Here is a 17,006-nt window from a genome sequence, read left to right on the forward strand (position 1 = left end):
AGAGTCTAAAAGTGCTTGTTTCACATTGCTTCCTGTCCTTGTATGATTTATTGTTTTAATTTTCAACACAAATTTTAGGGTTTTCAGGAAAGGATCTTAAGCAAGGCCCACATTTGGGATTTGTTTCCTCCAAACCTAATTGTGGCTGGAGGATATTTACTTTATCATAGAGATAAAGAAAAGCCAATGTTTTCCAGAGTGAACAATAGTTTCAAATGTCATCATGGCTTTACTACATCCATGATAACTGTATGTGGCCACTGTCTGAGATAATTTGGAGAGTGTAAGACTTTTACTTTTTAGAAATTGTTCCGACTCAGGAGTAAAATACTGTAAAGTCTGGACATATTTGTGACTAATTCTTTGGATATCAGATTCCCTTCACAGTGAAGACCAGACAGTAAGAAAAGTTTTCCACTCGTTCCCGTAATCATCATTGCAGTAAAACCACTATAGGAATTCTTATATTGAGGAAATGGAAAAACAAGTAAAGAGAAGAGGCAGAGGAATAGAGAAATATAGAGGTAAAGATGTAATAATGGCATTTTGGAGATAGTTTCACTCATTTAAAAGAAGACAATTAAAAATCTCCCTAAGTATTCACAAACACAGTTCCTTCTTTGATGTTACCCTAAATCTTTCTTTTGGAGAATGACAGAGAGAATCTGAATGATGGATTTCTAAGTAATTGTGCAGTATATTACATTTATTCATTTCATAAACTGTTATTGGGTGCCTGCTAGAGGAAAGAGAGAGAATGTAAAATACACTCATAGTCCTGTAAGGCAGATATTATGCAATCTTGAATAGAAGGCGAGTTTAGAAAAATTCTAAAACTTTGTAAAGAACATATATCGAGTGAATGGTGGAGCATGTTCAGACATTTTCTTGTTATATGTTTCCTTGTCTCACCCCACTTTCATAATTTTTTTATGTAAAAGATGTTCAGGGGCCAGCCTGGTGGTATAGAGATTAAGTTTGTGAGCTCTGCTTTGACGGCCCCGGCTTCACAGGTTTGGATCCTGGACGCAGACCGATGGACCACTTATCAAGCCATGCTGTGGCGGCATCCCATATAAAGTAGAGGAAGATGGGCACGGATGTTAGCCCAGGGCCAGTCTTCCTCAGCAAAAAGAGGAGGATTGGCAATGGATGTTAGCTCAGGGCTAATCTTCCTCACAAAAAAATAAATAAATAAAGATGTTCAATGGATGCTTGCCTGTCAATCAAAGGGATCTGTCTCTCTATAACAACAGCGACTGAAGAGGTCAACCATTGTCAATAAAGGTGCCTTAAGTGAATCTGTTCAGCTCTGCGGATAGTCTTTATGCACTCGATTCCTCCCAGCCTCAGTAGTGCTCATAAAATAATATGGGAGATATGAAACACTTAAACAATGGTTAACAGTTATTAGCTTAAAAAATTTCTTTGAAACCTTATGAGGTGGGTCAAGGACACAATAGCGAAAGAAGCAATAAAGACTAACAGCTTAAAATATGATACAAGAAGTATGGACAAAATTTTCTCGGCGGTTCACTTTAGCAAGAACTCATAAGTGAATATGACATAGAAAGTAAAAAAGTGAGTGTTTGGTGGCAATGGAGAAAAGTTATCTTTTGCTATTTAACACTTGTTAAGGAATTGTGATGCCCTATGGCACAAACTATACAATTGCTTCCTAAGGCATTCCTTTAAAGGGATATAGTGTGGAGACTTAACAGAAAGAAAATTATTCTAAGTTTCTTAGTTTGTGCTTCAGGATAAAAATTCAAAGGTAGTATACAACATTGATATGGATTAAATCCACAGGACGTTTCCTTCTGATCTTAATTTCTTAATCAGTTTCTTGTTAAGAACATTATGAAATTTTCAATATTATTTTAGAAAAAGCTGTCCAATTATCTGTTTAATTAGAAAGACAAACATCAGGAAAGGTACAACCACGTATAACACTAAATATGATGTATTTGCATTGTATGAGTTGCATCTAAGAACAATATCTTTTTTTTTTTTTTTTTTTGTGAGGGAGATCAGCCCTGAGCTAACATCCGTGCTGATCCTCCTCTTTTTTTGCTGAGGAAGACCGGCTCTGAGCTAACATCTATTGCCAATCCTCCTCCTTTTTCTCCCCAAAGCCCCCCAGTAGATAGTTGTATGTCATAGTTGCACATCCCCCCAGTTGCTGTATGTGGGACACGGCCTCAGCATGGCCGGAGAAGCAGGGTGTCGGTGCGCACTCGGGATCCGAACCCCGGCGGCCAGTAGCGGAGGGTGCGCGCTTAACTGCTAAGCCACCGGGCCGGCCCAGAACAATATCTTTTTAAAGAAACTTCCATGACAATTTATAACAGGATAAACTTTGCATTTGAAATGAAAGAAAACATAATAATATCAGGAAGGAAATTTTTCAGAAACAAAATAATAAAGTTTGTAGTTCATGCGTTTATTTAGCTAAAGAAAAGTTTTTCTGAGAGAATAGACTATGGATTCGAAAGAAGCACTTTTTTGTGTGTGTGTGTGAGGAAGATTGGCCCTGAGCTAATATCTGTGCCAAGCTTCATCTATTTTGTATGTGGGTTGCCACCACAGCATAGTTTGACAAGTGGTGTAGGTCCGCCTCTGGGATCTGAACCTGTGAACTCTGGGCCACTGAAGCAGAGCATGCCAAACCCAACCACTGTGCCACTGGGCCAGCCCCACAATTTTTTTTTTTTTTTTTTTTTTGTGAGGAGATCAGCCCTGAGCTAACATCCGCCAATTCTCCTCTTTTTTTTTTTGCTGAGGAAGACGGCCCTGGGCTAACATCTGTGCCTATCTTCCTCCACTTTATATGGGACGCCGCCACAGCATGGCTTACCAAGCAGTGCGTCGGTGCGCGCCCGGGATCCGAACCAGCGAACCCCGGGCCGCCGCAGCGGAGCTCGCGCACTTAACCGCTTGCGCCACCGGGCCGGCCCCAGCCCCACAATTTTAATAAAAATAAATATCATGAACTAAACTGATAACTGCTGGTTCAATAACTAAAATGAATGACCAAGTTTCAGGGGTTAAAAAACATGGGCTCTGGAGGCAGGCTGCCTTGATTGGATATCAGTTCTGCCAACTATAAATTGTATGACTTTGGGCAAGTTATTTAATCTCTCTTTGCCTCGTGCCATCTGTAAAATGGGGAAAACAACAGCATCAATTTTATATGGTGATACTTAGGCACTTAAAATAATGGTTAGCATAAAATAAATCCCATAGAAAAGGTTGCTGTTGTTGTTATTTTCTAAGAAGTATGTTTGTGGTGGGCAGCCAAAACAGAGTCTGGAAGATCACTGGGAAACTGGTGGGTGGATATAATAATAAGATCTGAATTTAATGAAATATTTGCTTCTGTGATAGACAGATGATAAAAACCATTGACAAGTTCGGTGCATTTGTGAAAAACACACATACACAGATATATGCATTCATCAGTACATTTTTAGGATAAATAAAACTAGAATTATATATAAAATATATAGAATTATTTTTAAAACTCAAAATAAATTTTTCTGAGTGAAGAAAAATTAGAAAACTAAAAGCATCTAAAAGAGCAAAAATATGTAAATTTTACAATGTATAGATGTGAGTGAAAGTTTAATTCTCTATTGACTTTGATATAGTATTTGTGTTTAAGGTACAAGGAATACTTGCTGTTACTTCATTTTTTTTTCCCCACTATCCATTGTTGTTATCTTCCTAAAAACAGAAGACTTCTTAGACAAGCTATTTTCAGAGCCCCACTCAAAACTATTCAAAAGGACATTTTCTCTTTCTTTCTAAATAAAAACATTTGATGTAAGAGGAATGACATCAACTTCATTACGGCATAAGATGCCATTTGTTTTTGTCCCCCCTTTACAACTAAAATTTGGTGTCCATCCAAAACAAAAGTGCCTCTGGGGGGTTGTGGGACCCAACACCATACCCCCAGCGACCCAGAAGGGGTCTCACCTGCTTTTACATTGGGTAAAAGGGGGACAGACTTTGGTATGGGCTGTGGAATTGGCAGAAGCCTGTGAACCAGCTCCAGCCCCTTCTGACCACAGTCAGGGAGCATCTGGAAAACAATGACTTGGGCAGATATGCACAGACAAGAGAGCCTTAGTATAAGCCCAGTTTTCCAGAGGATAATTTCCAGTACTCTGTTGGAGCAAAAACCCAGAAATACAAGATTGGACACAGTGAACAGGTAAAAGGAACTTCGCCAGCATCATCTCTCTGCCAAGAGGACACAACTTTGAGCTAGAGGAGGCCAGCGATCTCTCCTGTGGGAAAAAGAGAGAGCTATGAGTGAGTGCCTGGCTTCCCCAGTTGTGCAAGAGGCTGCTAAAGAAATTCATTTCTCTCCTACAACACCCACAGTATTAAAGCAGGAGCTCACTGATGGGAGAGGAAAGAGATAGGGAAAGAGGCTAGTAAGAATATCAGAGGGCATTAAAGAATGTGGTTCCTGGTGACTGCATTCTGGACTCTAGCAGGCAGCCCACCCATGAGCCTCTGGGCAAACCTCACCCCAGGATCTCCCCAACAGGCCTGTGGACAATCACAATGCCCCAAGAGCCAAGCTTACATCTCCTTCCACTCTGCGAGCAGCTCCTTGTGTGTCACTCTGAGGGCAGCAGCAAGAGTGAGCTCAGGTACACAGGAAGCATGTACAAAAAACAGGCCAGCGTCTGCAAGCAAGAGAGAACCCATAATCATGCGCTATAGCACAACCTTTGAGAAAACAAAAGAGAAGATACCAGCAGTCAGCCTGGTGCATTATAAGATCAGGAGAAGAAATACAAGCTTAAGAATCATGCCACAAAAGGGAGCAAAAAGTATGGAGCAGGTGTATCCTTAAAAGGTTGGAGAAAGTCTCAGAATATATAGCAGGACCAACAAAAACTATTTCTCACCTGAAGGCAAGTGGTAAAAATTGGAGGAGGTGACTGCTACTTCAAATGTGAAAACACCAACACAAAACTGCAAAGAACTTGAAGAATAAAGGAAATATGATATCCAAAAAAGATCACAATAATCCTCCTGTAACTGAACCCAAAGACATGGAGATTTGCAATCTATCCAATAAAAAATTCAAAATAGCTGTTGAGGAAACTCAATAAGGTATAAGAAAACACAGAAAGACAATTCAATGAAATCGGGAAAACAATTCAAAAGCAAAATGAGACCTTTAACAAAGAGATAGAAATCATAAAAGAGAACCAAACAGATATTCTGAAGCTGAAGAATTCAATGAATGAAATGAAGAATGCAACAGAAAGCATCAACATCAGAATAGACCAAGGAGAAGAAAGAATCAATGAATTAGAAGATGGGAACTTCGAAGTAACCCAGTAAGAGGAGAACAAAGTAAAAGGAATGAAAAAGAGCAAAGAAAGACTACATGATCTATGGCTCACCATAAAGAACTAAAGTCAGGATCATTGGAGTTCCAGAAGGAGAAGAGAGGGAGGAGGGGCAGAAAGCTTATTTAAAGAAATGATGGCTGAGAACTTCCCAAACTTGGGGAGAGATTTGGACATTCAAATTTATGAAGCCAATAGATCACCCCATTATTTCAATCCAAAATAATCTTCTCCAAGACACATTTTAATGAAACTGTCTAAAATTAAAGACAAAGAGAAAATCCTAAAAACAGCCAAAGAAAAAAAGACCGAAAACTACAAAGGAACTCTCATTAGGCTATCAACAGATTTCTCAGCAGAAAACTTACAGGCTAGTAGAGAGTGGGATTTTATTTTCAAAGTACTGAAAGAAAAAAATTGTCAGCCAAGAATAGTCTATCTGGCAAAATTATCCTTCAGAAATGAAGGAAAAATAATGACTTTCCCTGACAAACAAAAACTAAGAGAGTTCATCACCACTAAAACTGCCTTATAAGACGTGAAGAAAGGAGTTCTTCAAATTGAAATGAGAAGACTCTAATTAGTAACATGAAAACATACAAAAATGTACAGCATACTTGATAAAGGTAACCATAAAGTCAGATTTAGAAAACTCTAATTCTGTAATACGATGGTGTGTTAACCACTTACCTATAGTGTAAAGGTTAAAGGAAAAGAGTATTAAAATAACTATAGCTACTATAATTTGTTAACTATAATTTTTTAATTAATATACAATATAAAAAGATAAATTGTACACATTAAAAACATAAAAGGGGGGAGTAAAAGGGTAAAGTTTTTGTATGTGATCAAAGTTAAGTTGCTATCAGCATAAAATAGACTATTATATCTATAAGATGTTTTATGTAAGCCTCATGGTAATTACAAAGCAAAATAACAATAGTAGATTCACAAAAGATAAAGAGAAGAGAATCAGAGCATACCACCACAGAAAATTACCAATCCACAAAGATCAGAGCGGAAATAAATGAAAGAGAGAACAGAAAAACAACAGAAAAGATCAATGAAACTAACAGCTGGTTTTTGAAAAGATAAACGAAATTAATAAAACTTTAGCTAGACCAACTAAGAAAAAGAGAGAAGTCTCAAATAAATAAAATCAGAAATGAAAGAGGAGACATCACAACTGATACTACACAAATACAAAGGATCATAGGAACCACTATGAACAATTATATGCTAACAAATTTGATAACCTAAAAGAAATGGATATGTTCCTAGAAACATAAAACTTACCAAGACTGAATTATGAAGAAATAGAAAATGTGAACAGACCAATAGAGTAGTCCCCCCCTTATCCATGGGGGATATGTTTTAAGACCCCTTGTGGATGCCTCAAACTGTAGATGATACAGAACGCTATATTTACTATGTTTTCTCCTAACTAACAGGCTAATGGGTGGGTAGCATATACAACATGGATACATTGGACAAGGTGTGAGTCACATCCTAGGTTGGATGGAGTGGGACATGGCAAGATTTTATCACACTACTCAGAATGGTGCACAATTTAAAATTATGAATTGTTTATTTCTGGAATTTTTCATTTAATATTTTTGGACTACAGTTGACCATGGGTAATTAAAACCCCAGAAAGCAAAACCACAGATAAGGGGGGACTGCTATAATGAGTAAGGAGATTGAGTCAGTAACCAAGAATCTCCCAACAATGAAAAGCCCAGGACAAGATGTTTTCACTCATGAATTCTACCAAACATTTAAAGAATAGTTAATGCTAATAGTTCTCAAACTCTTTCACAAAATAGAAGAGGAGGGAACACTCCTAAACTCATTTTACAAGGCCCATATTAGCCTGACACCAAAGCCAGATAAGGACACTATGAGAAAAGAAAACTACACGTTAATATCCCTAATGAATACAGAGATAAGAATTCTCAGCAAAATATTAGCAAACTGAATTCAACAGCACATTAAAAGGATTATACACCATGATAAAGTGGGATTTATTACTGGGATGCAAGGATAGTCCAACATGCACAAATCAATAAATGTGATACACCACATTCATAGAATAAAAGACAAAAATTATACAATCATCTCAATAAATGCTGAAAAGGCATTTCATGAAATACATCATTCTTGCATGATAAAAACCGTCAAAATTTTGGTATAGAAGGAATATACATAATAAAAGCCATGTGTGACAAATCCACAGCTAATCATACTCAACTGTGTAAGGTTGAAAGCATTTCCCCTAAGATCAGGAACAAGACACAGGTTTCCACTCTCACCACTCTTATTCAACATAGTACTGGAAGTCCTAGCTAGAGCAATCAGACAAGAAAAAGAAATAAAAGGCATGCAAATTTGAAAGGAAGTAGTAAAATTGTCTTTATTTGCAGGTGATATGATCTTATATATAGAAAATCCTAAAGACTCAACCATAAAACTGTTGGAACATATCAACAAATTCAGTAAAGTTGCAGGATATAAAATCAACATACAGAAATCAGTTGAATTTCTATACACTAACAACTAAATATCTGAAAAAGAAATAAAGAAAACAATTACATTCACAATAATAGCAGAAACAATAAAATACTTAGGAATAAATTTAACCAAGGGAGTGAAAGATCTGCACAATAAAACAATACATTGATGAAAGAAATTGAAGAAGACACAAACAAATGGAAAGACAACTCATGTTCATGAATCAGAATAATTAATATTGTTAAAAAGTCAACACTACCCGGGGCCGGCCCGGTGGCGCAAGCGGTTAAGTGCGCGAGCTCTGCTGCGGCGGCCCGGGGTTCGCTGGTTCGGATCCCGGGCGCGCACCGACGCACTGCTTGGTAAGCCATGCTGTGGCGGCGTCCCATATAAAGTGGAGGAAGATAGGCACCGATGTTAGCCCAGGGCCGTCTTCCTCAGCAAAAAAGGAGGAGGATTGGCGGATGTTAGCTCAGGGTTGATCTCCTCACAAAAAAAAAAAAAAAAAAAAAAAGTCAACACTACCCAAAACCATCTGTAAATTTAATACAATCCCTAACAGAATTCCAATGGTATTTTTCACAGAAATAAAAACAAAAAACAGTTATGTGTTGAAATGTTCTCTAATATTTAAAAAGATGCTGCTCATCATATTTGGACGTTCTGAAAATTTCTTAGAACAGAAGTCATTTTATTTCTGTTTCAACCAATGAAAAGAAAAATTCTATATTCAATATATATTTATTGTTTTCGTATATTTTCGTCCCAAGATTATGGTCTAATCCAGAAGAACTTTAGCCAAGTCCATACATTTTAACAAGAGACCTCAGGCAATTTTCTTAGTTATCTACAAAAACTGTAACTGAATGAAGTGAAGGCAAGTATTTGTAATTTTCAGTCCATCTTATTTTTTGCTTTTGTTCCTATTCTGATTCAGCATACCGTCGTTACTGTAACTTGTGTACTGGCAACCTGTGTGAGGTGGCGCAAATTCATAACTGTGTTATGGCTCAGTTTTCTCTGAACCATGGATGAAAGCATATGCTCACAGGGTAGTTGGGAGGAATTAAGGAGATAATGTGTGCAAAGCACTGTTGCTGGCATATAACAGTGTTTAATAAACCACTGTCACTTATTTTATCACTGTATGCCCATCCTTTACCTTAATTTTTTAATGTATGTGCTACCAAAGTGAGCACATAATTTTTTTCTCGGCTATACAGTCTGCCCTCCATATTCGCAGATTCAACCGACCATGGATCAAAAAACCTATGATGGTTGCCTCTGTACTGAACACATACAGACTTTTTTTTCTTGTCATTGTTCCCTAAACAATACACTATAGCAACTATTTACATAGCATTTACATTGTACTAAGTGGTATAAATAATCTAGAGATGATTTAAAGTATACAGAAGGGTGGGCATAGGTTATGTGCAAATACTACACCATTTTATAGTACAAGGAACTCGAGTATCTGCAGCTTTTGGTATCCACAGGGGTCCTGGAAAATAATCCTGAAGAACGACTATATTTCATATCCCTGTTATCTCTCTTTTGACTATATTTGTAGCCTTGAAATTCTCCAGCATTTGCCTCTTTCATTATTTGTCTCTATACATTGAACACACATGGAGCACTTACTGTGTTCCAGGCAGGTGTGCAAGGTGTTTGATATACAAAAATCTTGGCTGGCCCTATTATCTTTACTGCACTTGATTTAATAACTAAAGCATGATCCAGGTTAGACCAACATATTACAGACATTCTTGGATAAAGTGTTATATAGAAAGTGTTCTAGTTTTGTTTTTGGATAAAGTATGGTTTTTTTTCCTTGGATAAAATGTTATAGAAAGTGTTATCGTTTTGTTTTGTTTGTTTCCTTGCTTGTTTTGAACCTTTAATGAGAAATAAAATATAACATCCACAAACACCGTGTGTTTGTTGAGTCACTGGATCAAGGCTTGGGGATGCACAGGACAGAACAAGCAAACTGTCTCTCTTTTTCAGTACATTTTATCTGTGGGGACAGTGATGAGCCAAGTGACACATTACTGAGTAAAAAGACAAGTTCACTGAACACTGTCTTCCAATTCTAGTGATACAAATATGTAAATTCAAGATTATTCCTAAGTAATTTTTTCCAAAAAATTTTTCTCTATCTGAATTGGCCAGTTTTATACGCTTCTCAGCTCCTCTCATTAGATTTTTTTTGTTTGTTTCCTGAATCAACATACAACAAAACACAGGTGCAAACTATTTGAAAACTCAGGAGATCTTGTTTTAACGGATTCAGTAAAAGGAAATCCCAATAACTGTTGGTTCTGGGAGATTCCGGCATCTGTATTTGGCACAGAAGTGAGCAGCATAACTTACGTTACACTTTAGATCAGATAAACACACACCCCCACATACAAACATATACACAAAGATGGAAGGAAGAAGAAGCTCTGTAGGTTGGAGAAAAGGTTTCTTTAGATGAAGGAAATAGGCTTTATTTAGGCATGATATGTTTGACTGATTTTTTGATTTCTCATCAAGCTGGATGGAGGTAACCATAAATTTGAATTGTAGAATTGAAAGAAATGACTGAATATTTCAGCATTCCTGAACGTAAGCGTATTCACAGGTATAGTTGTGAAAACTTTGAAACTGTGAGGGAAAAGTGTTTTTCCATTACATTCCTTAATAACTATACCTTCCTTTTCCATTTAAAGTATGACATTGCACACAATCAATTGTGACACATTCAACTTATCCTTTTCATCAAAGATTATTCATTTTCGTATCAACTACTTAGATTAGGATCTAGCACTTGACTCTATTCCTGCCCTATCTGTGGAGGAGGGACAAGACATGGAAGAAAACATGTGGCTAAGGGCAGGGAAGAGTAATCAAATATAAATTCTCATTTCAGAAATAAATGAGTTAATGGGAAACATGAATAGTACAGAAACTAGCTCAAAGTAAATGCTAAATTTTAGTAATTATTACAATAACTCAGATATCAGCCAGGACCCTCCCTACCTCTTGAGATATAAGTCAAAATGCCTGGAATGTCCCAAATTCCACAGCTTTTGTATTACCAAAACCCTTGAAGGGAATTCAAGTTTCACATGTGAATATATTATATATTTGCATTTATATTCGAAGTCAAAGGCTATTTATATTTTTCTTCTGTATTCTCCATCCTCTCATATTTTAGAGCAGATAGGAAGTGTTCAATCAAGTTGCACTAATGGTAACATCTTAGTTAAAAGCATCATGTCTTGTACATGGCATTTAAATCAACATTCTTTAAATTGAATTGAGTTAAATCTTACAAAGACTTTTTGTTATTTGGAGCAATAAAGTTAGTAAATAAATTTAATTGTAAATTATCACATTATCAACTAAGAAAGATTAACATAAGAAAAGGAAACAGATTTCAGTCTGGTTTTGTATCTAATATAAATTACGTAGAGAAACATCATAGAATGTCTAGAAAATGTGACTACCAGGAGAGGAGGTGTAAATTAAGTAATTAACAAGAAGTAGGCTTGAGACTTTTTTAGTGTCTAAAGGGAGACGATAGTCAAGAAAAAAAAAGAAAATATGGAATAGTTGAAATGAAAAAAGTCATTTGGAAAATTCAGAAACTTCCATATTATGTGAGGCAATGAAAACTCTTTTTTGATCTTAATGCTAGAGAAAATAGCCAATCTCTCTTACATTGGTCTATCTACTACTCTAAATTATCTTTTGACGTCAATAGGTAGTGTATCTTTATTTTTATACTGGACAGTGTGAGCAGGAAGCAGAGAGGCAGTGGCCTTGTGGTCAGGATGTCAGTGACAGCTTAGATCCTGTCCTCCATTCCCATCCTGCCTTATTTATTTTAGAAAAGAAACACTTTAGTTAAGGGACAGAAAAAATGATACAATACTAAACTTGCTTATTTGATATATAAGAGAGCTACAAATGCATAGCTGTTGGCCTCCAGATCATCTGATCTTTGACAGGAAGCACAGGGAAAGATGCCCGCTGTGGCTACCTGCCTCAAGACAGCGATATATTCTGAGAGTTTACATTTGCATTTCTTAACTCTATTCCTGTCGCTTTAGATGAGAATGTTTTGAACCTACCATCTGCATGTTGTAGGCAACATTCACTTCAATAAACTCAATAAAATGTCACCCTGGTATATTTCTGACTCTGCCAATAACCAAAATAAGCTATTTTCCCTCTTAAATGTGTTTCAGTTTCTCCAATGGTGAAATATATGAGCTTGTTTCTTACCAACTGAGAATGATGTTGTGATTATAGAACATTCTACTAAAGGTCAGAAGGAGGCTATAAGTCAGAAATTTATCTAGTTGAATTTCAGAAGTTTAGACAAAGATGTATTTTAATTGGATCAAATAGGTTATAGTTCTAGTAAATCCCTTTCAGATCCTCCATGGACACGTTGATACAGTGACTTGTGCAATTTAAGTGAAAGAACATCACGTGCAGGTGAACTTTAAATTCATCCCAAGATAAAGATAAAAAGTTTATTTATGTTTGCTTATCTACTGTTCACATACTTCATTTCTTGTTGTTGTTATTTTTCTTCTTCTTTGCAAAATTCACTGCTACAATGACAGCATTGAACAAAAAAATCATAATTTGGAAGATTTTGTCTTATAGTGACATGCGTAAGATCTATTCCAATGATTTTTTTTGTTTCCTTTTAGTCTACTTTGTGAAAAGCTTTTGATTCGGGTTTGATGGCTGTGGTAGGCAGAATAATAGCTCCTAAATGCTCCAATCCCCAGAACTTATGAATATGTTACCTTACCTGGCCCCTTTTACAGATCTGATTAAGGTAAGGACTTTGAGATGCAGATATTAACCTGGATTATCCGGTGGGTCCAATCACAAAAGTCCTTATAAGGGAAAGAGGGAGACAGCTAAGTTAGAGGAGATGTGACAACAAAATTAGAGGTCATTAGAGTGATATGATTGTGGGAAGAGGGCCAGAAGCCAAGGAATGTGAGCAACTTCTAGAAGCTGGAAAAGGAAAAGCAAGGTTTTTCCCCTAAAGTCTCCAGAAGGAAAGCAGCCATGCCAGCACATTGATTTTAGCCCCATAATATTCATTTCACACTTCTGACCTTCAGAACGACAAGAAAATAAATTTGTGCTGCTTTAAGCCACTCAATTTGGTAATTTTTTACAACAGCAATGGGAATCTAACACAACTGGTAATTTGTTATGAGTCCTAAAAGTAGACCATGTTAGTCTTAATAAAAAATTGTCCAAGTCTGAATCCTAAGACCTGTGAATATGGTACCTTATAAGGCAAAAGGGACTTTGTAGATGCTGTTAAGAATGTAGGGATGGGGAAATTTTCTTGGAATACAAATGTGTGCCCAAGCTAATCTCATGGATCCTTAAAAACAGAAATCTTTTCGTGGCTGTTGTCAGAGGAAGATGTGAAAACAGAAGAAAGGTTGAAGAGTTGCAGTTTGGCTGGCTTTAAGATGGAGGAAGGAGGACATGAACCAAGGAATGTGAATGGCTTCTAGAAGCTGGGAAAAGCAAGGAAACAGATTTTCCCCTAGAGCCTCTAGAAATGAACGTAACCTTGGTGGCACCTTGATTTTAACCTATTTTGGACTTCTAACCTACAGGACCTTAAGATAAATTTATATTGTTATAACTCAAAATAAAGTTGAATTTTAGATGAACAATGTTTTCTCCCCTCCTTTTTTTTTTATTATACGCATTTCACATTCAATATTTGGGGCATATTTATACTAAATATTAGTGTGTTGTTTATTTTCAATTCAAATTTAATTGAATCTTCTGTACTTTATCTGGTGACCCTACTAGTGTGTTTATTGAAATAAAATTCAACTGGAAGACTAAATGTTTCTGGAATATGAATTTATAATAGCTTTGTTGAATCTTATAACGGTGCACGTAAAATACACGTATAAACAATACAATTAATTAGCCATTCTTTTGGTGCTGTGGAAAACCTTATAGTAACTTGCTTAAGTGATAAATTTGGAAAAACTGAATGCCCAGCTAATATTTAGTTTTGAAAATATTTTCCTGTATAAGTATAGATGCTTATAACCTCAAAATTTTAGGAAAAAGCACACTTCACTTGTTATCATAAACACTAATAAAAATTCATCTCATAAATATATGAGAATTAAATCTATATATATAGAGTATAGAGTAACTATATACTACTGGGACTTCTTATATGCCTAACATTCACTTTTGCCAATAAAAATCTCCAAATGAGACAGAGAGTAATTAATCACTAACTTCATTAACATGAACTCAAATTTGCACTTTACTTCTCAAAAAATTAATTAAGAGAGTGAAAAAATATTAAAGTAATATATAATGTAAATGTGGTTCTCTCTTTGGAGATTTAAGCCACTGCAATCTTTTTACCTTAGGGAAATGGGTCATGGAATTTTAAAAGCGAGAGTATAAATCAGTAGCCTTGTCATTTCTCTGAAAGACTACTACACTAATGACAGCAATTATTTTTAAAAGACTGTTTTGAAATGTGTGGAATTGAGCCTTAATAATTTAGCTCTCTCTTTATAAATGTGCTCTTCCTCATCTATGAGAATTAAGTTACTTCTCAAACCTCGTCAGCGGTGGTGTGTCTGCACTAATTCATCCCTGCCCATTGTCTCTGTTCTCCTTTTGATGAACAACACACAGGGTGCATAGGCTTGTTGGGGGTAGCTATATACGTTGCAATGCCCCCTGATAAATAAAACAAGGTGCCCCAAACCTTGATCCCTTTAGAATCACAATATTTTTTTCTGCTTACAGATTCATCAATTTCTTCCAAGTTGTCAGAAGTCTTACTTTATATTATAGATTTAGCAAGTAAATTGAAATAGAGTTGCATGGATGTGCTGATCTTGTGATCCCGGATATAAAGTCAACAAAAACAAGTTGCACGTTTTCATGCTTGCAAATGCAGCGTTTCTTTGACTTTGAATGATATATCTGTATTGAAGACTGCCCTGTATCTTGCATTTGCCTTGGAAATTTGGGAGTAGCTCTTGGCCCAAAGCAACAATATTTTCTCTTGTCACTTAGTGTGGTCTGAGGTGTGCTACTGAAAAACAATTTCTAAGAAGGAAAAAGAAGTATCTCCTCTGTGGTCTTGCTCCGGAGTCTCACATATTGATATTATAAGTTCATCCTGTAGTTTAAGGCAGGGGCCAGCAAATTTTTTCTATAAAGGGCAAATCAGTGAATATTTTCAGTTCTGTGGGTATAAGGTCTCAGTTATAACTACTCAACTCTGTCACTATAGCACTGAGGAAGCCATAGAGAACATGGAAATATGAAAGAACATGGCTGTGGCTGTGTTCTAACAAATTTTATTTACAAATAAAGGCAATAGAACAGATTTGACCTAGGGGCCATAGTGTTATCTACTTCAGTATAAAACATTACCTCTTTAGAAGGCCGTGGAAAATTTCAAACCCTTTAGAAAAGAACCATATTAAGTCATGAAATAATTAGATATTATAATAAAAAGGGTCAATTGTGATTGTGAAACTTTGATTTTAAATAGTTAATTAGCTTTTTTTGCTCTAAGATTTATCAGAGTCTTTAATATGCTAATATATATTGTAGATCTCCAAGACTGGATTATGATATAAATTGTTTCCCAAATAGCACCTTAATTTTGCAGCACAGCTCTAACACTTAAAAATACTGACCATTAGCAGATAACATAGTCTACACGGGCAGCCATGCTTAGGACATGGTTAGGTAGCCAGGGAGGTGTAAAGCGTTCTTGGGTTTAAGACCTAAAAGAGATGGAAAAAACACAGAAGAGCCAAAGGTGGAATGTAGATAATGAATTATTCTTTTGACTCAGAGTGAAATTGTGCTTCCAACAGCAGTGATATTCTGAGCAGTGAATGAAGATAAAAAGTTATAGAAAGATTTGTTCTACGGCTGTTGAATGGGAATTGATTTGCAAAAATTATGTATTTATTCATAAAAGTTTAGTATCAGATACTCATGAAAATGGACACAAATTGAAAGAAAGTATATCTTAAATGGGCCATTAAATACAAAATTACATAATATTTGTATTTTTGATATTTTGTACAAGAAACTGTTTATGTTTTGTCTATCTATAGCATCAGGCTCTTTCATTCTGGGAAAAAGATTTGCAGTGATATCCCTTGAGCAGGAGAATGAGCCCACAGTTTAATGAGAAGGAAATACTTTCCTACATTAATTTCAGAATAACATTTCTTTTACTAAATCCCTTTCTAATATTTATAGAGAAACTCCACTGCACAGGTGAAAATATCTAGCCAGCTCTAAAAATATAAAACCTCATTACAATGACTGGCATAGAATGGCACTCAATTCTAGAGCGTTTACCATAATGAAAAGTGTGGCATTGCAAAGGAGAACTCATAATAGGCATTCATACTTTGGAATGACCATTTCTAAAAAGCTGTAAATAAACCATGGAATTCTGATAATTACCTTTGGAAAATTAAAGTTACATAATGCTAACTTTAAGTATTTATTTATCTACCTGTTCACTTTTTTAAATTTTAATTTAAATTGTATTGTACTGATAAGAAAAGGTCTATTGTTGCCCTGCTTCTACATTTTTTCATTCCTCATCTATTTATTTGGCTTATTCCAAGCACTGAGCATTAAACGAGGCTCTGGATTTGAAACAGGGCACATTTGTTTTCTAAGTTCTTTTCTGGTTTTCCGGGGCCTCCACTCCACTCCCCAAAATTTTAGGCCTTTCATATTACCTCTAATTGTCCAACATGCTTGATAAAGTCTCATTCTTCTTAAACGTTGTATCATGAGCTCCAAAATTACCTTTGACTACTTCTTTTCTTCCACCTTGCAAAATTATTCATTCTATTTTCTAGGTCTGCAGAGGATAAGAACTAATCTAATTCCTGCCAAAATATATAAACTAACATTAAATTCTCCATGGATATATTTTCATTTTAAAAGTTACTATGATAGTAAATTATCTAAGTTTCTATTCCCATTTTAATTTTAATGCAATATTGCTCTTGTGCCATATTCTACAGATTATATGTTGACCTGTACGTT

The sequence above is a fragment of the Diceros bicornis genome, chromosome 6 (assembly GCF_020826845.1).
Source record: "Diceros bicornis minor isolate mBicDic1 chromosome 6, mDicBic1.mat.cur, whole genome shotgun sequence".
Lineage (NCBI taxonomy): Eukaryota > Metazoa > Chordata > Mammalia > Perissodactyla > Rhinocerotidae > Diceros > Diceros bicornis.